This window comes from Sarcophilus harrisii, chromosome 4 (assembly GCF_902635505.1).
Source record: "Sarcophilus harrisii chromosome 4, mSarHar1.11, whole genome shotgun sequence".
Lineage (NCBI taxonomy): Eukaryota > Metazoa > Chordata > Mammalia > Dasyuromorphia > Dasyuridae > Sarcophilus > Sarcophilus harrisii.
The window spans coordinates 122,632,746-122,658,817 of record NC_045429.1 but is presented as its reverse complement, the minus strand read 5'-3'; the positions used below and the strand labels follow the sequence as shown (position 1 = coordinate 122,658,817).

The 26,072-nt window shown below is 34.4% G+C and overlaps 1 protein-coding gene across 1 annotated transcript in view; it reads right to left on the bottom strand.

The window, feature by feature from the left end:
• LOC100934191 (protein unc-93 homolog A-like) overlaps positions 1-1,783 on the bottom strand; it is a 174,492-nt gene extending 172,709 nt beyond the window's left edge. The window contains exon 1 of the mRNA XM_031937493.1: positions 1,654-1,783. The gene's annotated coding sequence lies outside the window, so the exon portion shown is untranslated. The remainder of the gene's footprint in view (positions 1-1,653) is intronic.
• Between the last annotated feature and the right edge of the window lie 24,289 nt (positions 1,784-26,072).

Genomic DNA, 26,072 nt, shown 5'->3' with positions numbered 1-26,072 from the left:
ACTCTGAGGAACCACCTCACATATCAGATTGACTAATATGACAAAAAAGAAGAGTGAAAAAATGCTCAAGAAGGGGGAGAAATTAGACATTAATACATTATTGGTGGAGTTGTGAACTAATTCGACCATTCCGGAGAGCAATTTGGAACTATACCTCAAAAATAACCAATCTGTGCATACTTTTAGATGCATTAATACCACTACTAGTTTTGTATCCCCAAGAGATTACTAAAAGGGGGAAATGACCTACATGTACAAAAATATTTATAGCAGCTTTTTTTTCTTTTGGCAAAGAATTAGAAATTGAGAGAATTCCCACAATTAGGGAATGGCTAAACAAGCTGTGGTATATGAATGTAATGGAATTCTATTGTGTTATAAGAAATGATGAGCAGGCAAGTGGATTTCAGGAAAATCTGGAAAGACTTACATAAACTGATGCTGAGTAAAGTGATCAGAACTAGAAGAACATTGTGCACAGTAACAGCAACACCTATGATTGTCTTTTTCACCCATTTAATGATCAAAGACCCTTCCAAAAGACTCCAGGTGAAAATGCTTTTCACATCCAGAGAAAAAACGATGGAATCAGAGTGCCGATGGAAGCACACTATTTTTACTTATTGTTGTTGCTATTTTTTTATTATGGCTTTCCTCTTTTGTTCTGTTTTTTCTTTCACAACATGACTAATATGGCAACATATTTACATGACTGTACATATATAAAATAGATTGTAATCTTGGAGGAGACAAGAAGAAGGGATAGAGTAAAAACTTGAAGCAAAATCTTATTTTAAAAATGTTGAAAACTGTCTTTACATATAATTGAAAAAAGTATTATTAATCAAGAAAAAAATAACCCTTGATGAAGTGTTTAGTACCTTCAAGTCTTTTGATTCCCTGGTGAGTCAATTTTGAGATAGGAGTATATTGAATGCCATTTTATAATAGGCATATCAGTTAGTGATTCATTGAGGAACTGTATTTCTCAGTGAGTCAAATGAGAAATGAGGAAAATTATTATTACTCTGTAATATCCTATTCCCCATTTTGTCAAACCCCATTTCTCATAGTAGCTCAAAAGAAGCTTAAAACTAATCTTCCAGGCCAAACTAACACCATAATGGTTCAGGAATGTGAGAATTCCTAACTCCTTGGGGTATTTGCTCTGTAACCAGTTTAAAGTTAGACCCTAGCTTTTGTTTACCTATAAGCAAAAGAACTAGCTAGGCCTGAGTCCTAGGGGACAGCTTTTCCTCATGAAAGTTTAAAAATGATTTGGAAAAGACTAAGGGGGCCAGTGGGAGATCCTGATTGGTGTTGGTTCTGTTTTTCTAGACAAAATTACCAAAGGCAACTGAGTCTCATAAAGCAAATAGCATTCCTTAATTGCCACAAAGAGGTGTTATCAATCACACCTGAAGGTCACTTCCTCCAACTGCAACTAGTCATAAGGCTTTTCTAATACCTGAGGGGCCCTCCCCCCTTCATTTGGAGTCTCAATTAATATGATCTTTTCAGTCCCATTGTGGTAACTGACCCAATGAGGGGGGACAATTTGACCCATTTTATTAAGTTATATGTGTCACTTTTAAGTAACATATGTTTCCTGGAAATTTTGCCTCAGTTTATTTTTATTGCATTTTTACTTACCTTAATATGAAACAGTCTTTCTAATAGGTTGAATTATTGCTACTGGTCACCAGAAATCACTCGATGGCTGACATCCAGATTGTTATCACCTGATGAGTCTTCAGTTTCAAGTGTTTGCGTAGGAATTTTAGAATTATACTAAGGGATAAAATGGAATATTCCTAACAATGGAAAGATCTGGAATCTATAGTCTATTCATAGCTCCAGAGCAAGAGTTCTTATTTTTTTTCTTGTCATAGACCCTTTGACAATCTTGTGAAATCTCTAAATCCCTTCTTAGAATGTGTTTTCTTTTTAAACAAAAGATGCCAATTATATTGAAATAAGATGTAATTTTTTCCCATTTAACTTTATGGTACCCCTGAAATCTATCTATGATGGTCTCAAGCCCACAAATTAAGAGCCCCTGCTCTAGAGCCCTCACTCCAAAATCAGTCTCTTCTTTCTCTTGTCATAATTCCTGAAGGATTCAGGCACTCACATCCTATGATAAATTAGCCTATTACACAGTTGTTGTTTTTTTTTGGGGGGGGGGCAGTTAAAGGAAGGGAATAGAGGGAATGAGTCATGGACTTATGGATTTATATATTATGGGTAATTTCAAAAACATCCCATTGCCTTCTCAGATCTCAGAGATGGAAAGAGAATATTCCCAAAGAAGTCACCTCCATAGGTCAAAGACAGGATAAAGGATGTGTGTGTGTGTGTGTGTGTGTCTAGGATTCATATCAATGGATTCTGAGCCTTATCAGAAGAGCAAGCATTAGAAATTAGTCTCTTCTTAGCCCAAATAATCACAATAATTGTCAGCTTCAGCCATCATGTTCCTCTCTTACTACAGTTTTGTCTATGGGTTGTCCACAGCAGATTCAATTACTGACCATTGGAATCCTAAACCATAGCAGAAGAAAACAAGAGTCCCAGTCCTTTCTGTCCCCTTCCAATGACATCTAGGTCTCAAAAGAAGAAGAAAAAATAGAAAGAGAAGCCAGAATCCAGATTTTATGTTCCTCTATCCTACTTTATAGTTTTCTGCCCACTATGAATTTACACTCCCTAAAGTCTTCTGGTGACAGTGGCAGAGGGGAAGGCAATCATTCTCTCATGTGATAGGACCATCTGAAATAGCTTCTCCAGTCTCATTATCCCTCACTTAACTTATTTGTTTGTATAGGAAATCCAATGCTGGACTCCTCTGCTAAGCTATTATCTGCTCTCTGCTTTGCCATGTTTTCCAGTTATATAATCTCCTTAGGTGTTCTGACTTGACTGCTCTCTCTGGTTGGAACCCTAATCACTTCTTCCCGATTGTTGTAATAGCCTCTTTGATCTTTCCTTCTACAATCACTCCAGTTTCCCATCTTTCACAAAGCTACCAAAATTATCCTACTAATGAACAATCCTAATTACATTTTTCTATAGTATAATTCTTGTGCTCAAAAGCACTTAGTGAGTGCCTATCATATTTAGTTTAAAATATATGTTTTTCCACTAGCATTTAAGGCCTTCATAATTTGACTCCAAGCTTTTTCCACATTACTTCTCTATAAGTGTTCTACATTTTAATCTCATTGAATTACTACATATACCTCAGTTTTGTCTTACACTGACCCAGATTAACTACCATATCTAGAATGTAGCCCTTCCACATATCAACTTTCTGAAATCTTTCTCTTCCTCTCTCAGGATATCTTCCAACTATTTTCTCTCCCTAAGCACTGGGAACAATGTAAGCTCTTGAAGCCAGACACTGTCTTTTTTACTTTCATTTTTATTACAACTTCTTACCACAGTGACTAGCACATAGTTAGGATTTAAAATCTTAACATGTGAGCTATGCTAATTTTTTTCTTTTTTCTACCTTTGAGGCAGTTTTTTTTTTCCCCTGAGTGTTTCCTAAATTAATAAAATTTTGGATCTGGCTCTCCTATCCTACCTCCCTAACACTCCACCTCCAAAAACAAAAAATAAAATCCAAACTTCTAGTACCTAGTATAATTATACAGGACAGATATTTAGGAAGTATTTGACTAATGCTTAGGAAAAGGAATTAAATTTAAAAAATATTTATTAAGAATCTATTATGTACAAAGTGTCATGCAAGGCAAAAGATATAGAAAAACAAAAATGAGAATTTTTGCCTTTAAGTAGGTTCTAGGGAGAGCCTTCAGTGGAAATGGGAAAATGTGGGGATGTTTTGAAGGAGTATAGCTTCTAAGGAAGTATAGCAGTGATTTTAGGGGGCTTTTGTTTTGGCAATCTAATTCCTAAATCCTCTGACTTTGCGCCCCCTCCTCCCCCCCATCCCACAATCAACCTAGTAATTCTATATTCTGATAATCTGTCTGATTCCAAATCTGTCTGATTCACTCCTTGGTCAGATAGCTTCTGGCTTCAGGATAGTCCCACAGATCAAACTCCTGAGATAATAGTGAATAGACAACTCCTCAATTCATTGCTGACTGATAATCTGGTCAGTATTAATCTGTTCAACGAGACCCAAATTCTAGAAACCACTCCTCTGTCCTACCTATGGACCATTAAATTAACATATCAATGATAGAAAGCTGGATAAAAGTGTCTCTTTGCTTCTTTCTCTTTGCTGAATTCTCTTGGAATTTAGTCGGCTTGTAATAATGTTACAATTACAATAAACTTTGCCCCTGGACTAGGAAATGGGGTTAAGCCTGCAAATTTTTTGACCCCTTGTGACATTGGTCTATGACCCCAAACTTTTGGGGTCCTCTTTCCCTCAAGAGTTTGAGTCCTATTTTGGACATATTGACTATGAAATGCCTATGGAATATCCTGATAAAGATGTCAGGTAGGCAGCTGGTAATATGAAATTACATTTCAAGAGAGATTAGAGATGGACATATAAATGTGGGAACTGTAGAATATTTATTCTATTACCTATTACCTATATCTATTACCAATAGAAATTGCAATTAAAACCATGGGAATATAATTGAGGGAAAACAAAATACCATTTTTAAAAACCATGAGAACTGATTCAAAGGAATAAGGATTAAAGCAGAAAGAAATACAGTTATTTAGAGGAGGAAAAAGCAAGAGGAGAGTTAGGAAAGTAGATGCTATTAGAATCTAATAGAATCTGAGTCCTTAACTTTGTCATTCACAATAACATTCCTTATTGATTAGAAGTAGAAGTGCACATTCTGAAAGCAATGAAAAGGAAAAGAAGAAAGAACTTTTCTAATTCATTTTTTTTTATATTTTAATCCTGTTTTAGATTTTGTGTCTTGGGATGGTCTATACCTCTGACATGAAATGACTGGTTCTAATTCTGTGTATAATCAGACGTAGAATAGTTAAAATGGATTACTTAACTAACACTCGTTATAGACTACAACCAGATTGAAGAAAGCCTTTCTTAAAGAAAAATAGAATCTGTTGAAAACTATCTCTGCATGTATTTGGAAAAAATAAAAGACTATTAAAAATTTTTTTAACTCAAGATTTACTCAGAGAATTTACTAAAATATTATTACTCCAAACCTTACTTACATTTTATGATGATTATGAGTTCTGAAATGTACTTTTTCATTATTGTCTACTTCTTTTCTGAATCAACAATCTCACTGATTTGGACAATTTATTGACTATTAAAAATGGCTACAAGTTTTAAAAAGTGCAATAATGTCGTTACATGTCCATTTACATGGATTTGTTTTTATTAGAGAGTCAGTGTTTATATGTGTGTATGTGCATATACATGTGATTTGGTATAGTATTAAGGGGAAAAGATTAACGTTAACATGGAGGAACAGCACACATTTGTTAACCACAAATGTCAGACTATGGCCTGAGGGTCAAATCTATCCCCTTTCCCTGTTTTCAACTATATTTACAAATGTAAAAAAAAAAAATTCCTAACTCGAGTCACACAAAAATAGCTAGTAGATAGTAGTTTGCCCACCTCTGGTATAAATAAAAGGTAAAATTGTCATTGTTTGCATGAAAAAAAACATTACACTGTTAATGTGGCTGATGACATTGTGCAATTTAGTCATATAACCAATATGGCAGAAGTGCCTGTGAGAAATACTGAAGACCATTTATGTAATCTTCTCACCACTGGGGACAGGAAGCATCTTCATAGTTCTAGATAAACAGACACAGACACTGGTAACAAGTGGATCATCCGTTAAGAAACCTAATAGTGGAGCTAGACTTAGGGTTTTGAAGCTGAGAGAGGTAAATGTAATGAGGGATAAGCAACCAGAATGAGTAGAAGAAAAAATTCTGGGTATTAGTACTAGAGAAGAGAATCCTGGGCATTATATTCAAATAACAGACAGAAAAGATGCTGCTCACTTGATGTCTACGGGGGCTGAGACATGATGATCTTGATCTTGATGTAAGTTGGAAGTAATATTATTTCACAGGTATGCTGAGAGGAGGATTTGAGAGATAAATCTACTAATCAGTATATGTCCAATGGAGTCAGCAGGTAACATCAGAGGATCTGGATTCATATCCTGGCTCTGCTACTGATCATCTATATAATTCTCCTTGGGCTTCAGTGTGCCCTTCTGTAAAAGGATTGACTTGGAATCTCCAAAATCTATAATTCTATTATAATTACCTAGTTTTGATTGGTCTGGAGACAGAAAAAAGGAAGAGAAAATCAGACTTCTTTGAGAGGCAGAAAAGAGATAGATTTGAAATATAAAGGGAATTGACTCTATATATGACCTACACCTATATTTTGCTTATACACAAGAGAGAGACAGACAATTAATATGAAGAGTTCTCACATATAGTAAATAGCTCTCATGTATTTTCTATATTTCATAAGCTATATGAAATGTAGTATATGCTATGTACTACTATATAGTGCTGTGTTTTATATATATATGTATATGTATATATTATATCACATACTACTATATACAATGAATAGCTCTCAAATATTTTCAATATTTTAAATGGCTGATTGAGTTTTATTTGGAGATAACTCATTTCTGACAGAATTAGTACTATGAGCTCTAAGAAATCCCCAAAAGAAATGACATAAAGAGGGAGAGTTTGCTTATTTTACATGAATGAAAACTTACAACAACATTGTCAAATATCCAAGATTCATCTTCCCAGTTTACCAAGTAAGGAAATTGAGCTACAACAGAATTAGTTTAACATAAAGCCAGTAAAAATTATGAATTTTAACAGCACAGATGTTACAAAGAAGATAAAATATGGTATTTTGAATTAACAATGATGATTCACATATTTTTCCCCTTTTGATCTCTGATATTTACCATCTAAGCACGCTTAGGGAAGAGTTTTACAAATATTTCAATATGAAGCTCCATGATAATGTACTCAAGAAGCAGGTGTGCAGCTGATATTGATGCCTGTAGGACAAGACAAACCCTTAATAAATTCTGATCTGAGAACTGTAGAAACTGTGACTTTTGGGGGGACGGGGGGTGAGGAGGAAGGGATCTCTTGTTTCTCTTCCTTAAAAAAGGGTGAGAGCTGAAACATTAGGCAAAGACATTTAAACAAAAATTCTAACCCCCTTATTTTATTTTTCCCCAATACATGTAAAAACAAATTTTAATGTTCATTTATTTTAATAATATTTTGTTTTTTCCAAATAGATGCAAAGATAGTTTTTAACATCCACTTTTGCAAAATCTTGTGTTTCAATTTTTCTCCTACCTTCCCCCAAACAGCAAGCAATTCAATATAGCTAATATTCATTTTTTTTAAAAAAAGAGCTCCAAAGTTTCTTTCTCCATCCCTTCCTTCCTCCCTCCCAAGGCAATAAGCAATCTGATATGTTATATATGTGCAGAATTGTAAAAAATTGTTATTTTGTAGAAGAAAAAAAGGAAGAGGAGAAGGGGGAAAGGGGAGGGCAAGGGAAAGACAAATTACTATATTATTTTATTCAGGCATCAGATCTTTCTCTGGAGCTGAATGGCATTTTTCAACTTAAGTGCTTTTGATTGTCTTAGATCATTGTATTACTGAGAACAACCAAGTCATTCACAAGTCTTTATCAAATAGTATTGCTGTTACTATATACAATATTCTGGTTTTGCTCATTTTACTTTGTATCAGTTCATACCAGTCCTTCCAGGTTTTTCTGAAATTATCTTGCTCATCATTTCTTATAATATAATAATATTCCTTTATAATTATGTACCACAACTTCAGCCCTTTTTGTAGTGGCTAAAAACTGGAAACTGAATGGATGTCCATCAGTTGGAGAATGGTTGAATAAATTGTGGTATATGAAAATTATGGAATATTACTGTTCTGTAAGAAATGACCAACAGGATAATTTCAGAAAGGCCTGGAGAGACTTACATGAACTGATGCTGAGTGAAATGAGCAGGACCAGGAGATCATTATATACTTCAACAACAATACTATATGATGACCAGTTCTGATGGACCAGGCCATCCTCAGCAACGAGATCAACCAAATCATTTCTAATGGAGCAGTAATGAACTGAACTAGCTATGCCCAGAAAAAGAACTCTGGGAGATGACTAAAAACTATTACATTGAATTCCCAATCCCTATATTTATGCACACCTGCATTTTTGATTTCCTTCACAAGCTAATTGTACAATAAAAATATATATATATATATATATATATATATAATTATGTACCACAACTTGATCAGTCATTCCTGGAATGATGGGCACCCCATCAATTTCCAATTCTTAGTTGCTACAAAAAAGAGTTGATATAAATATTTTAGTACAAAAGGATCCTTTTCCCTTTTTAAAAAACTTCTTTGGGATACATTCCTAGCAGTGGTTTTGCTGGATCAAAGGATTGTTTTCCATAACAATTGGATCAGTTCACAACTTCACCAACAGTGCATTAGTATCTCAATTTTCCCACATCCTTTTTGATATTTATTATTTTAATTTTTTGCCATATTAGCCAATCTGATAATTTATGAAATATTTTATCAGAGTTGTTTTAATTTGCATTTCTCTAATGACCTGTACTCAGTTATTTTTGAAAAGAAGTTTGGTCTTTTGAGAAATGAGAACTATATCATCGATATTTGCTATAAATTTTTTTCCTCAGTTTTCTGTTTTCCTTATATGTAAAGGGCTGAAACTTTTGAGTTGATGCACTGAGGTTGGACAACCAAGCACTTAAGGCTAACTACTGATTGGCATCATTGGCATTATGGATCTATTAGCATATGCTTGGAAAATGGTCCTTCCCACTATTCTGTGCTGGTTCAATCTTTTGGTGTATACAGAGAATTGTGGGAAGGATTAGGGGGTGGAGTAAGACAAGCCAGAGACACTTGGACAGTGGAGGTGGACAGTGGAAAGTCGTGGAGATCCTGTGTCTATTCCCTTCACTTCTACCCCTAAAGACCAAGAATAATGACCAAGAACTTTTGCTTATCCTGACTCTGGCTGATTCTAAGGTATTCAGGGTGCTGACTTGGTCTTCACACTTATAATTTTGATTGTGCAAAAACTTTTTAATTTTTTGTAATAAAAATGATCTTATGCAAGTCCCTTAACCACTTTCTGCCTCAATTTTCTTATCTGTAAAATGGGGGTGATAATAGCACCTACCTCACTTGTTTGTTGTGAGGATAAAATGAGATTTGTAAAATACTTTGCAAGCCTTATATTGCTATATTAATGTGTAGCTCTTATTATTGTTGTTATTAATTAAAATAAGTGAGAGGATAGGGGGGGAAAATATTTTAATGTACTGAAGAGAGAATAGGACTAGGAATCTGAAGACACTAGGTATAGTTTTAGTTCTGTCATTAGACCTAGGTGTAATTTAATCATTTTCCCTTCCTATGGTCCCAATCTCTTCATTAGAAGGTGTGAGGATTGAAATTGCTGCTTTCTAACATCCCTTCTAGCTGGACCATTTTATGTCTATGTGTTGGCAGACATGGCTCCTAGAATGGAGCAGGAGATATCCATGTCATGCTGAGTGAGACAACTATAATTACTCACAACCAAAAATTGTATCGTGGATGTGATAGCTCTGAGACGAACCATTTCCACAGCTCCTCAAGTGAATGTGTTGCCTACGCATTCGATGATACCAACAAATATTAAATCTTTGGATTAAAAAAAAAAAACCCTATTCAGACCCTGCCTTCAAGGAATATATATGTGGGGGTTGTATATATGCAAATAAGTATGATAGTAGGCAGAATGTGATAAATGCCAACAGAGAGCCAAATAAAACATGATGAGAAATTTGAATAATAAGAAATCATTTTGAGCTCCTGTTAATTAGGTTTCATGGGAGAGAGAGCCCCTAAGCTGATCTTTAAAGAAAAGAAAAGAATATTATAAGCAGAAATAAAGGGTTCCTTTTAGGATTAGGAAACAGAGAAAGTTTAATGACTTGGGAATCAGAGAACTTGGGTTCAAATTCCCCATATGACATTTACCACAAATTCCCCATCTGACATCAGACAAGTCACAATCTCCATGGGTCTCAATTTCTTCAACTATAAATTGGAGAGGTTGAATTAATTAGTCTTTAAACCCCCTTCTAGCTCTTTAGTTATGATTCTGTGTGGAGCTAAGCTATAATAAATGATAAACTGTGATAAACTGAGCTATAATAAAAAGGAATATGATATTTGGTTTCAGCCTAGAGAAAATCTTGCTTCACATATATATTTTTTGACAACAGACAAATTGAGGGCAATGAACAAATCAGTATGTCATACAGGTGACTTATTAATGAATGAAACTGTGAGACTTAAAAATTCAGGGGAATGTAGTTAAGTTCATGATTAATTGCCTGGTTCTTTAAGCAATAAACCCTAGACTGTGACCTTTAAAGTAGCAACCTCATTGAAAAAGGAGGTCAAGCAGAGAAAGGGCTTCAAAAACAGAGTGGCAAAGGAGATTAACATTGAACCTGGTGAAATGGGGACTACAGCTCTGGAAGTCTAGCTCAATAAAGAAGATCCAGGGAGCCACTGCTTAAAGAGGTAGATTGTATTTCCAGAATTCAATACAAAATGTCCTGGCAACTGGTACTCTGCCTCAGAGACTCTAATAAAGATTTAGGTCTACACTGAGGTAAAATCACTGGAATAAAGTATGAGAGAGAATATGATGAGAAATATGATTTAATCAGAATTTTAAATTTGGGATTCCTAGATTTTTGTTTCTTGAACTCTACCTAGATCAAGTTGAGGAAATCAAACAGATTCCATCCAGCAGTACTTTTTTTTTTTTTTTTACTATCCCACTTTTCTGGTACCAAATATCCTCCTGAGGAACAGGCTTGTTATATTTTACCAGCTCCAGATTCTGAAAAATTCTGGAATCTCTTTGGCCAACAGCTTAAGCATCTATCAACTGTGTGCCCCTCATTTTGTAGTCCCAGTGATATGGTACATGAGTACTATCTAGCCATTTAATATCTACAAAGGGACATTTACATCAAATATACATGTATAAATGTATTTTATTTGTATGTTTTAAAAGTGCTTAATAACTACTTGGTTGATTCTGACTATGATATGTATATGTCAATTGCAAAATTAAATAATCTAATTCCCAGTATCAAAATTAGACAGAGGATGAAGTTATCCAAATGTCATGTTAAATGTCCACATTTAAATAAATATTTCTTTCTAGAGAGAATTTACCTTGATGTAAAGTAAAGTAAAGGTGACATCTTAATTGGCCCAAATGTTCCCCATGGCAGTAAGTCTAATTTTTCCTTTAACAATGTTAACATCAATCTTGAGAATTGGTTGGCTCAGGAGACTAAAAGTTCAAGTTGTTGACATTGCTTCCTGGTCACCTGAGTAAAAAAGCATTCATGAGGAGATCCAGGAAGGTCTTCAGCTTAGCTGGTGGACCTTAGTGAGCAACTTAGGCCAGGGACCTTTCAAGTTAACCCAACTATAGGCATCCTTATCTTATCTTAAGCCTATTTTATATTGAATATCTTTCTCCTACTATGAATAAGTAATTATATTTTTGTTAACTGTTGAGTGACTTCTGAGTGTCTCATGCTTTCCAACATTGAGACTAAACTACCAAGGACTAGATCTGAGTCAGGATCAGCCAAGAACAGAAACTAACAATATAGAACTACTGCAAAGCAAAATAGTTTGTCTCAGGAAATAGCTGGTTCCTCCCCCTTGCTAGAGGCCTATGAGCAAAGGCTGGGGAGAGAGCAAAACAGAGAAATTCCATTCAATTCATTAGACATTGTTTGCCCTGTGTAAAGCACCATTCTTGATGCTAGAGGAGATAAAAAGTTGAGATAAGGCATGGCCCCTAAGCACAGAACTCTTTTTTGTTTTTTAAATTGGCTATCAGGTCTCAAATTGCTGTTTATTATTCTAATATTGTCTTTTTTTCTGGAAAAAATAGACTCTACAAAAATAATTTTGACTTAAAATCTCCTTTCTAAGATTATAACTTGTTATCAATGTGAGGAAAGAGAAAGACAGAGACAAAGAAAGAGAGAAAAAAAGAGAGAGAGACAGAGAGACAGAATGAGAGACAGAGACAGAGAGAAAGTGATGCACATAGGGCTGTACGTATGTATGTATATATAAGCCTACTTTTGTATGTGTTCCAAGTTCTAGAGCAAAAGCTCATCTTTATAATACTAATACTCTATAGTGTTGTAAAACTCAGTCACAAACACTATAGAATCTGAAAAATTAAAAATGAATACCAGAGGACAATGGAATCATGCATGGTGTATGTGATCTGGCTGAAGCATATAACACAGAACTTTGATAACAGGAGTGAAGGAAATCAGGGAAATATATTGAGGGGGAAATTTGCTTGTCACATGACAAGAAAAAGGGATGACATGTAAACAGTGTGAATACTCCATGGGTATCTTCTTGATGTCAGGAAAAAAACAAGGAAGGATCCCAGGATATTGGGTTGGACCTTCTGTGGAAAATTTTGGAAAGACACAGAGAATGGGCAAGAAAAGATATCTTGGATCCTGCATCACTGGGGAGAATATCTACATTGATGAAATCACTGAGCCATCTGAATATTTGAGCATTCAATGTCTAATAGGTAGCCATTTTTACATATGTTTATTTACTACATGAATGTAACCTTTTATTATTTATCCTTATATCTCCTATAGTACTTACTACTGTTCTTTGCACATTATAATTGTTTAATAAATATTCATTGATTAAGGAAAAAAAAGGAAAGGTCATAAGACTCTATAATTATTATTTCCTACTGGATACAGTTTCCCCTTAGATTAAAAGTAAGCAAACTATGACCACAGAGCCAAATCCAACCTACTACCCAATTTTATTCCAACTGCAAGCTAAGAATGCTTTTTACATTATTAAAATACAGTAAACCTATTTTAAAATGTAAAAAAAAAAATTCTTAGCTCATAAGCAAGTTTAAAAATCAAGTAGCTATAGTTTATCAGCCTCGGCTTTAAAACAATCCTAAACATGCTTTCAGGTTCATGTAAGTTGGATAGGCCATTATTGCTTCATTTTTTTGAACTTTATTTTTGTTGCTTTTTTGCAAAATGATTAATGTGGAGATGTTTTGCATGATTTCATATGTACAATGACTATTGTATTTTTTGTCTTCTCAATGAGTGTGGAAGGGCTAGAAGAAGGGAAAGAATTTGGAACTGAAAATACACAACAACAAAAAAAGAGTTAATGCTTTCCTCCTTTCACCCAGAAATAAAAAAAACAAAAAAAACTGGAGTGCTTTGATTCTCTTTTTACTGTCATCCCAAATTCTCCCCAGTGATCTTTCCAGACTGCAGAACTTATGAGAGCCAATTTGGAGTTAGAAGTCCTGGGTCAAATCCTTTCTTGAACTCAGTTCCCAGTCTGTAAAATGAAAAAATTAAAACCATGTGGTTTTTCTCACTTCAAATCTATGCTTCTTTGTTATAGAGGTGTATTATGGCTAGTCTTTACCCTTAACATTCACTTTGCTCTATTATTATTATTACTGCATTTTTTAATGGAAAGTCATTGGCTTCTAAAGTTTTCTCCTTTATCTTGTATTTGTCACTTTCTCTGGATGGCAGAAAAGATATATTTTGATCTTTATTCATAGATTTAATTTCCTAAGACACTGCTGGAAGTGAAAGTCTGGTCTGTAAAATAACTTATCCTTGGAAAATTATCAATTATGGTAGTTGAAACCTTTAAGTCCCAAACAATAAATTAAACAAATGAGTTTTGATAGTTTCATTCCAGTTTGGATCAGCTGAACCATACAGCTGCCAAAACATAAATCTCATACATTCACCATGGCAGTCTGATATGGTTGAAAGATCACAAGATTTGGAGTCAGGAAATTGGGTTAGGATCAAAGTTCTGCCCTCTAACTGACCATGTAATTATGGGCAAATCATTTAACCTAAGTGTAAATCTAGGAGTCAGGCAGAATTGTGGACAGTAGGTTGGACTTTGAATGAGGAAGACCCATTATTTGTAACCTGCCTCAGACACTCACTAACTGGGTGGCTTTGGAAATGTCACTTAAAATCAGTTTCCTCATCTTTGAAATGGGAATAAGAGTAACTTTTACCTGATTTGTTTATTTTTAAAAATAAATAACAATCTCTTCAAAAACAACTAAGTCTTTTGCAAACTTTGAGGCACTATATAAATGTTTTTATTATTGTTGTTATTGTTAATACTATCATCATCATCATCACCTACTTCACAGGATCCTATTTATTCAGTCATTCATTTAAGAAACATTTATTAAGTACACAAGTAAGGTTAAAATCTGAGACTACAAAGAGCTTTGACAAAACTCTTTCAGTTAAGAAACTTGCAATATACTAGGGTGGAAAAACAGGTATTTTGGATGTACAAGTATATGAAAGGGTAACTGATACAAATGAGGTAAGATATCTAAATATCTATAAAGGAATGAGCCATGAGTCAGGAGAGACCATTTTCAATTGGGGACCAAAGAGTATCAGCAAATAATTGGGGGAGGAGCTAATATCTAAATTGGGATTTGAAAGAAGGGAGAGATCTCAAAAACTGAGAAAAAGGAATCTATTCTAGAGGGAACAGAGAAGAATTGAGTTTGAATAGAACATAGGCTACAAGGAGAATAGGTTAAGATCAGTCTTACAAGATAAATTGGATTAAGATCATGGAAGTCCCTATTAGCATCAGAAATTGACTCTTCAACTAATGGGAAGCCACTAAAAAGTGTTTTCAGTTAGAGGAATGAGATAATGGGAGTGGATTAGAAAGACTAGTCTAGCAATTTGTAGTGAATGAATGAAAGTATGGGGATGAAAATAAACTGGAAGTAGGAAAATTGCCTAGGCAGTTAATATATTACTCTAGGTCAAAGAACACAAGGGCCTGAAGAAAGGTAAACGCAATGGGAGTAGAGAAAGAAGACAGATGCAAGAGGTAACGGAATCAAGATGAGAAATTTAATAGGATTTACAAGTAATTTGATGATGAAAAGAGGGAGTTGAGTCTCAAATACAGTTCCAAGATAAAGTCCACCATCAGTCAGTCAACAAGCATTTATGAAATTTTTACTATGACTCCAAGAAGAACTTGGAACCAACACATCTTTGTTTTAAGATATGTACAGAAGATGGAAAATAGGATAGGTAATTGAAAATGAATATAAAAGAGTAGTTTGGTTCTATTACAGTAGTACCAAAATAGCAAAGTCTAGAATAACCTGATTGTGGCAACCAAATAGTAAAGCCAACAACACCTTTTTCAATATTTTAAAGTTTTGCTGGGAGGCAAAATAATAATCAAAGAGGATACATATAGGACTACTGTGCTGGAAAGACAGATAATGTTAACAGTGAGAAGCTGGAACCACTCAACTCCAATTTTCTCCACTAAGGAGAATTAACTTTAGACTGGGAAAGATAGAACAAAAAAATGCTGGAAAAGATTGAAATTGATGATGTGTGAGATGATTGCCTCACTATTCTCAAATAGATGAGGTCATCAGTCTAGACCAATTACATGCTAGGTTCCGAAAAAATTGATAGGTATGATTGCTGAGTTATTCTTGGTGATATCCCAGAATTGAGGGAGAGGTCAAACAGCCTGGTGAATGACAAATGTCTGACTTCAAAAAAGTAAGGAAGTGGAAAGCTTAACTTCTTTAGCAAAATTCTGACTCTCATTTTATCCTTATGGAGAAATTTGAACTACAGAAATTTCATTTTATTTAAATAAACCCTTTCACAGACCTCTATGTAAAGTAATTTTTACATAAATTAAACACAGAGTGGAGAGGGTAGACAATAGATGTCGGGGAGGCTAGGGGACAGACTCCAGTGTAAGAACTGGATAAACAAAAGACAGACACAGGAATGGGTGATCTTGAAGTGCAGGCAAGTTTCCTTTCTGTCACCAGAGATCTCAAGTCAAGCTCCTAACCAGCAGCTCTACATCCATTCTTCTGCTTTCACTTGGAGGGTTTTTTGTTTGTTTATTTTGTTGTTTTTTTAGGTTTTTATTTTGTGAGAGAGAGTGTGGAGCATGTTCAAGGGGTAAAAGCAGAGAGAACAAGTGAGAGCAGTGCTGTATAATACAGTTAACATACATTATTGTTTGTTTTTATATATTTATATATTTTATATATATTTATAATGGAGTTTTTTTTCCAGAATTCTTTATGCTAAATTGAATTTGTAGAATGACAATTTGCATAAAGTGAAAATTGTCTCCCATATATATAAAATGTTCCCCCCCCAAAAAAAGTATTATGCAGTTTTCAGCTACTAAAGTTTTAAACTATACTAAGACTTTTGGGATCTTTTATTTAAGAGAAATATGAACTATTTAATTTTTCAGTTAGGTAGTTTTAAAGAACAGGTATTTATGCCATGCATGTCAACCATACCATCTCCTGAGTAAAGCAAAGGTGTTTAGCCTGAAGAAAAGAATTAAGGGTCATAAATTTGCTTTCTTCATTCGTTTGCACCTTCATTTATTCATAAGCACTTTCTGTGGCAAAGAACTTAAATTTGCTTTATTTGTTCCCCAGATCCTAGAATCAATGACTATAAGTTCCAAAGAGATAGAATTCAGCTTAATTCTATGAAAGAAAAACAAAACAAAATAACAACTTTCTAACAATTAGAAATGTCCAAAAGTGTAATGAGTTGCTTCAAGAATTAGTGGGTTTTGCTCCTTTGAATTTTACTCTGAGAACTTAGATTATAATGAAAATGGTGTCCAATGTTCCTTCTTGCTCTGTGATTTTATGATTCGATGCTGCCTAGGAGTTTAATGATTGGTCTCTTGTAGTAATGCATTCAATAAAAATAGAGATGTTGTAATGCCAGAGAAACTGAGGCAAGATAAAGATTAGAGAGTATTTAATAATTTATTTGACAGGGAGAGATTTACTGGGACTAAATGGATCCATGGTTTGGTCCCAGGGCTGAATGAGACTATCGTCTCCAAGAATCCAGCAAACAATGTGAGTTCTCAGTGACATATATACATGTGGTTCAGACTTAGGGGGTAGACTGAGGCAGGGGCATAGTCAGGGTGCTGAGAGCAGGAACGGGACTCTGACAGGGTGGGGGAAGTCACTGAAGATGGGGATAACATAATGGGGGCAGGCACCCCAGAGATGGGGAGAGGTATCTTGATAAGAGGGTATCTGATATTCTGATAGCTTGGGATGAGGAGAGGTATTCTGATATTCTAAAACATGAGATCTTTTATCCTTATGAAATATTCTAATTAAGAGGGAGGGGTGGTTTTGCAGGATTGAGCAGAACAATTATAAAATGAGGCAGAACAATTAGGGAAACTAAGGTAGAATAAGTTAGGGAAACTGAGTCAGAATAATAAAAGAGAACTGTGGCATAGCAATGTTGGTAAGAAAAAAGTTTTAGAGGTCAATATGATTAGTATAGTTTTGAAAAGTTTGAATAGGACATGCTAGTATACCCTCAAGAATAGAAACAAGCTGCAGACAATTAGGAGCGTATTCTCAATTTTAGATGTTTTCTTCTCCCTTAGAATGCAAGCTCCTTGAGAGCAAAACTATTTTTAATTTTTCTTTGTATGTTCATTGCTCAGTCCATTATCAGGCACATAATGTCTGTAGCTCTAAGAAAAGGTTGATAATAAATATAGTTTTGGGAAGTTTTCGTAGCAAGTATCTCTGCTAAATAGAGTCAGATTTATAAAAATATAATTCATTCCCCATTTGATAAATGGTCAAAAGATATGAAGTTTTCAGATAAATAAATAAAAGCCTTCTGTAGATAGATATATGAAATAGCACTCTAAATCACTATTGATTAGAGAAATAAAAATTAAAATGATTCTGGGGTATTACCTTATACCTATAAGATTGACTAATATGACAAGAAAAGAAAATGATGAATGTTGGAGGGGATGTGGGAAAACTGGGACACTAATGCATTGCTGGTGGATTTATAAATTGATTCAATCATTCTGAGAACAATTTGAAATTGCTCAAAGAGTTGTAAAACTGTGTATACTCTTTGATCCAGCAATATCACTACTAGGTCTATATTCCAAAGTCATGAAAGAAAGTGAAGGGAATGACCTATTTGTACAAAAATATTTATAGCATCTTTTTTTGTGGTGGCTAAGAATAGAAAATTGCCAGGATGCCCATCAATTGGGTAATGGCTAAATAAAGTGTAGTATATGATTGTGATGGAATATAATTGTGCTATAAGAAATGACAAGCAGGAAGATTTCCAAAAAAATCTGGGAAGACTTACATGAAGTGATGCTGAATGAAGTGAGCAGAACCAGGAGAACATTGTACACAGTCAGAAATGTTGACTAGGGTATTCTCAGCAATACAATGAATTAAACAATCTCAAAGGATTCACAATGAAGCATGCTATGCACATTCAGAAAAAGAACTGATATTGTCTGAATACAGACTGAAACGTTATTTTTTCTTTCTTCCACTTTTTTTTTGTCATACAAAATGACTAATACAGAAATGTTTTACATGATTGCATATTTATAAACTATATTGGATTAATTACTATCTCAGGGAAGAAGGAATAGAATTTGGAATTCAAAAGTAAAAATATTTTAAAAAAATTTTAATTTTTCTAATGTGTAATTGGGAAAAATAAGACAGAAAAAAGAAAAAAAACCAAGAAATTCAGAAGCATATAGATAAAACAGCATAGACAAGTCTTTCTAGCAATTTATTTGTGAAGAAAAGGAAAGAAAGATGACAATAGCTTGAGGGTTAGGGAAGGTATTTTATAAGAGGAGAGACTTGAACAAGTTAGTTGACTAAGGAGAAGAAACCAGTACAAGAGAGATCAAAAGAAAATGTGAATGAGATGAAGTCATGGATGACAGGAGGAAATGAGAACATAGGTAGAAGGATTATATTTGGCAAGAAAAAGAGTACCTTCTTCTTCTGAGACCAGAAGAAAGAAGAAAATAATGGATAAGGACATTAAAAAGTTAATAGGTGCAAAGTTACAATTCATGCAGAAATTTTGATCTGCATTAAGCCTTCAGATCAGCTCTGTGGCCCAAAAGATGGAAATAAAGTAATACAAATATAATTGAGCAAGAGGGAATTTGTTATTATAATTATCATTGCTTTTTCTTTGTCTACTTAATGCTTAATTTAGTGCCTGGCATATAATAAGGGTTTACTATATGTTTATTGATTGAATTAGAATACAATAAATTATGGACAAAGGAGAAAGTCATAGAATTCAGGAGGTGAAAGTTTGAGTGATTTCAAATGATAGAATGACCACACCAGTTGATGGTTGAATTAAATGTAGAATGAGGAAGTGTATAGTTGAAGAAATCAAGAATGTGAGTTTTGTCCATCAGGTTTGTTATAAATGTGGCTGTTAAAGTCTCCAAGAATAAGGGAGAAGTCAGGAACAGAAAGGAAGACTGTGAACCAGGTGTCAAGTTATAAAGAAAAGTGGAAAATGACCAGGAATTGAGCCCATGACAATGACAATTATGAATAAAGGATTACAAAATCTTGGCTTGAACTTTAAAGAAGTTGATTAAATAGTTGTATGGCAATGGTTAAAACAAGGGAGTGGGGAATAAGGAGTTTTCTAGTTCCCCATTTAAATTGTTATAATTAATTATGAACTAATGAAGTCACACATTTGATAGTACACATTGACTAGCCTGATATCATTATTTTAGATTATGTAAAAAATGGGTAACCTTAGATGAAGGAAGGAGAACTTTTTAATAGGAAACTTTCTAAATCAGCCATATCTTAGTTCAATCAACCAAGTATATTTCCATGAACTAGTCAATGTCAATGAACTTTTCTTGGTTGTTGTACTTACTGGTTTTCTTCCTAATTTTCCTAACATAACACTGATTGTTATATATATCCTGGAAAAGATGGTGGCTTTATAAAGGAATAAGGGAATTGAAGAAATCTATATATCATGTATCAATTTCTGAATCTATTTCACATTTGCTTCTTACTCAGGAAGTCAATGGGCACCTTTGTACCTCAGTTTCCCATTTACAAACTGAGCACAATAAACACTGGCTTTGAAAGTGATCAGTATGCAGAGAGTTGCATAGCATTCTAAGCTTCACTAAGTAATTCACAAATGCTGTACCTGTACCAAAAAAAGCAATCTATTGTTTATTAGCTGGAGTCTAGTGAATCAGTGTGCAAGATACATACATCATGACTGCAGAGGTGATGGATGTAACAAGACCAAAGAAAACACAAATGAAAAAGGGGAGTATGACAGGAAATTTATTGCTGGGTGGAAAAAATAAAAGTGATGGATTGGCAAAGTTTCACCATCAAAACACAATGTTTACTTACTGTTGAAAATAAAAGTTTTATATCCTAATTCAGCAACAAGAGGAAAGAAAAATAACATCAATGGGACAGAAACAAACACTGAAACTTGAATCTGTGATTTTGTTTTGCATAAATTATCTCTTTTGCTTAAGAGAATAAGAACTCATCAATGTATTCCACTATCTCTCTCTTTAAAATGCTGGAGTTCCCTGAAAGCAACCTGGGAAAATGGAAATACGTGATAAATGAATGGTATAGTTTTTTTCCCTCTTAAACTAATACAATCAGGACACATAATATATTATATTAGTAAAGCAAAATTCTACACCCATTTTCCCAGAGTAAGACTTGCTATGTCTCCCCCTCAGGTTCTAGGGGTACTCCAAGGGGTTTTGGATGTTTTCTCTACTGCTATCAGCAGAATCACTCATTCCAATGTATTCCTCCACCCTTGCCCCATTGTAAGCTGCTGCTGTTATATTCAACCCTAATGAATGCCCCCGTTACATTTAGGCAATTGACATCCATTCGCTCTTACAATTGAGTCTTTATAACTATAGCAAGAATAGACAAATAAATGTCTTCTTCACTCCCAAAAATGTGAGGATTCCAAAGAGTCATGTAATGACTCGGTGAAGAGTTTTGGGAAATACCAAGTCCTTGGTCCTCTCCCAACTCTGTGACTGTGGCAGGCGGTAGCATCAGTTAAAAACAAGAGATATATATTTAATGGTTTCAAACTTATTCTTTTGCCTTCATTCTCCCATGTGCTAAGTAATGTTCTCTAGCACTAAATTGCCCAGGAGGGGAAGAGGAAAGTATTACACTTTTTCTTTTCACTCTACCACTATTCTTACATGAAACATGGACTCAACTTGCACTTGAGTCCTAGCTGCCTTTGATGCTTCCTATCTCCTTTCCTGAGTAGATGATCAAATATTGCTCTTAATACATATCTAGGCTTGAAGTTCAAGACCTATGGAAATCCTAGGTCCAGTGAGTGGTATTGATTTGTATCAAGGAAGTTTTGAGCACCACAGCTGAAGCAGTTTCTATAATGATGAGATTTCTGGTACTTACCTATATTTGAGAAGTTGCAACAAACTTTCGAAAATGGAAAGAAGAAAGCAGGTACAGTCATGCAATGAATAGTAAGTTTTTCTACTCCATTTAAGATAGTATTCTATTAAGGAACATTTGTTTTACACTAGTCTCTGAGGCACAAACCTAGCTGTAAATCAAGATAGTTCTGCCATGCACGCTAAAATCCTTTAAACTTAGGAAGTTTTTAGCTTTGAGCCTATCCTTAAGAAATTTTTGCATTGATGTATGTCTAGGTAAAGATATACTTGGTCAGTTACATAGATCTGAACAATCAGGGAAAAGAACAGATACTTGTCTTTATAACTGCAAGTTAAAATAAAACAAACAATTGGGAACTATTTCCAGAAAACAAAAAGAACATATTTCTGAAAGGTAATTATTCTGAGTATATATATATATATATATATATATATATATATATATCAACAATTCTTAGAATTCATCCAATAATGTGTCAAGAATTGCTATTGTAAAGATGTACTAAGATTGGTCTATTTTATTGCTATTATTATTACTTTGAAAAGTCACTTTCTCCCATTTTTAAACCCAGAAGAAACAATATTTTAAAATAAAGCATATGTGTCATTATCTTTGAGGTTTAACTCTCTTCTTTATGGCTTATATCACTTTACCATTCATGTCCATATAAGAGCTCTTTGCTTTCTCTTATTTGAAAATGGGAGAGGGGAAGGTAGAAAAGTGGAAACAAGGGGAAAGTCTGACTATTTCATTATTCTCAGATAAATGTGCTCAAGATGTAGATGATCTGGAAGCTAGGGTTTTGATCTCCCTAGTGTATTTGTTAAAGAAACAACAATAAAAAGAGAAGGCACTTTTTAAAAATCTGGAAAACAATTCCTTCTTCAAAACCAAGACTAAAGATTGCATAATGCATTAGATTTTTATTTGTTTAGGATTTCACTGCTCAGTCCTGCTAGTGACAATGAATAAAAATAAGACTCTTAGGAGTCTTGCTTGTTGTGATAATGCAAATCCTTCACAAAAGGAAATGAAATACATTTCCTGAGCTTTGAGTACTAATAACCTCTATTGCTTACAGCCATCTCATTAAAGGAACAGGCACATAGGAGGGATTTGAAGCTGAAATAAAAAAAAATCTCCAGCAACTAAATGCAGATAAAGCCTGACATAGCCTTTCCTCAGTAAGATGAGGAGCCTGAAATATCATCCATGGAAATGTTCAATCTCATACAATTTTATTGTGATCAAATGAAATGAAAGAATAAAAGAATAGAGACAAGAAGTGGCAATAAAAAGGGGGGAGGGACAACAAATGTTTAAATATGGGTCTAGATATACATACAATTATAATTCAGATGAATGTTGAAAATAAGAGATGACTGCATAAAGACTATTCAGGTGCACCTTGGCTTTGGACTGAGATGTAAGAGTTCTGGGTTCTATCCCTAAATCTTGCATTAAGTCCCTATGCACTTTTAAAGCGGGTCCTTTTTTTTTCTCTTTCTCTTCAATTCCCAGTTTTATCCTCTGCAAAATGAGGGTCTTAGACAGAATTAGCTTTTTAAAGTTTCCTTAAAAGCTATCCTTAAGACATTTTTGCTATAACATATGCTTATATAAAAATAGCCTTGTCCAATTGCACAATCTGAACAATAAGGGGAAAAGAAGAGAAAACTGACATTATAAGTGAAATTTTAGGCAGTCTTTTTTTCAGGAATTTCCAAGTTCCCTTAAATGTTCAAGAGCTGGATAGAAAAGAAAACCTGGACAAATGGCAGACATGATGACAAAGTAGTTGCTAAGGAAAACAAAAGCAGAGTATGACCTCTAGTCTCCAGAGGTGAAAGGTTAGGGCTACAATTTCATTCAGTCTTTGAGTGCAGATAAACAATTTGAAGAACTGCTGGGATTAGGGTTATAAAAATCTATCAGAAAAAGCTGAGGGAATTCAGGGTTTTGTAGGATTTGCCAATCAACAAGAATGTCTTTGTATCTTCGTTACCTAACATGTTGCCTGATACTTAATAAATTGGTATTAATTAATTGGTAGATTTCCCCAGGGGTTATTAGCAGAAATCTTTATCGGAAAAGTAGATAAACTTCTGGCAGAAGCAATGGGTGATAGTAGGAAAGGGAATCAGGTGCACCATTCCCCACTATTCACAAAATACAGCAAGCAGCAGCAATAGCAAGAATAATAGTTAACATATATATGGCACATTATAGTTTGCAAAGTGTTTTATAAATATTTCAAATGAACAAATAAATTACAAACATTTCATTTTACCTTACAACAGTTGTTTTATTGTACTTTATACAATCCTAGTAAATACTGTTATTCTCCTCCCTTTACAATTGAGAAAACTGATTCAAATAGAAGTGAAGTGATTTGTCCATGATCATACAAATACTATCTGAGACAGTATTTGAACTCAGATCTTCCTAACTTTAAAGTCAGTGCTCTGAGGAGCCTTTTAGTGGTTGTTTAATGTACCAATCTTCAGAACATTCCCTCTCCTTTCTCTTGGAGTTTAGTATTTGGTTTATTTACTTTTTTCCCCTCTCCAGCAACTGCCCTTATACTAAGGGACTTAACACTTGGTTCGTGCTTTTTCAAATTCCCAAACCTCCTTTCTCCAGCCTTCACTTTGATTCAGCCACTCACTGGTGAGGTTACACTCTGGATCTTATTTTAATCTGTAAATATTCTATTTTTCTTAATCAATAACTCACACATTCCTCTGTGATCTTCTATGATTCCATCTCTTCTTGTATTTTACTTCTCCTAAATCTATTCTTATTTTCAATCCCTCAAAGGCAAACCTCTGCAATATCTTTGCCAAGAAAACGCCAAATAGATCATAATAGTCAAACATTGCTGTGCCAGGATTCTCTTTCATTGCCCTGACTCAGTTTCCCTAAATTGTTCTGTCTTGGTTTCCCTGAATTGTTCTGCTTCACTTACTAATTGTTCTGCAACACCACCCCTCCCTCCTAATGATGATGATCCAGATAAGGAGAAAGACCTTCTATCCTAGACATCATGACCCCCAGCCCTTCCCTACTTATCAGAATGCCTCCCCCCCCCCCCCCCCCCCCCCCCCCCCCCCCCCCCCCCGACTCTGTCAGAACCGGATTGATGATAGTCTCATTCAGCTCTCAGGACTCTTGACTCAATCTACCCCTGTAGCTGAGCCACGTATATATATGTCATTGAGAATCGTTTGCTGGATTCTTGGAGACAATAGTCTCATTCAGCCCTGGGACCAAACCATTGATCCATTTGGTCCCAGTAAATCTGTCTCTTTCAAATAAACTATTAAAAACTCTCTAATCTCTATCTTGCCTCAGTTTCTCCAGCATTACAACATGACAGAAACTTTTTTTACTCTGACTTCTCTTTTCTCCCTTCCACATTTCCATACTATAGTTAACTAAATTATCTCTACATTGGCACCTGCTCTCAAATCCCTTGATTCAGTCTTAATTATCTACCTTACCCAAAAATAAGGTATCCTCATTTTGTCAAAGCTAGTAGTACAGTGGCTGCTTACAGGCCTGATTTCATTATTGATCAGCAGGTAAGCTACATTAGAAAATCACTGCAATGATTAAATAAGATTATGTATGTATTGTATTTTACAACCAACTATAAACTAAACCAATTATAGTTTCCTCATCTGTAAAATGAGCTGGAGAAGGAAATGGCTAACCATTTTAGTATCTTTGCCAAGAAAAGCCTAAATGGGGTCATAAAGAGTTAGATACAACTGAAAACAACCAAGCAATAGCATGAGTCTATATTTGAGTGATTATAATAATTTGTCTGAGGATTTTAATTTGTTAGATATATGAGCTAACATTAATTTATCTGCTTTGAGTCCCTTCTTTTGGTAATCTATTCTACTCTCCTTGTATATGCCTGTTATTTACATATGTTCTCCCTCATTAGAATGCAAACTCTCTTAGGAAAGATATGTGTGTATGTGAGGTGGGTGTGAATTTGTGTGTATGTATCTATATATATATTTACAAGGAAGTAAAGAAAAATGGTCATTCATGAATGTAATTTCTTCTACTACTATTTAGTAATTTGTTGTTATATATTTTGAATCCTCTCTGATGTTCTGCTAGGCACCCGACAATGTTCTCTTTTGTTTTGTATTTCTTTTCTGTTTTCCTTCTTTTCTTACTCTGTTTTTTTCAAATAAAAAAGGAAAACAAAAGGGGGGGGAGGGGAAAGAATGTAAACTCTTTGAGAGTAAGAACTAATTTTGCCTTTCTTTGTATCCTTAGTGCTCATCACAGTATCTGGCTTATAGAATTTAATAAATGCCTATTGGTTGTTTTTATTAACTTCCAAAAGCTATAATTGAGTCTTTTTAGACAGTATCAAGGCAATCTGTTTTAATAGCTATTAACATTGATCTTAGAAGCATGAATTCAAAGATAGATAAGATTTTAGAGGCCATTTAGACTAATCTGATCCAGCCCTGTTTTACAGATAAACCTACAGAATTTA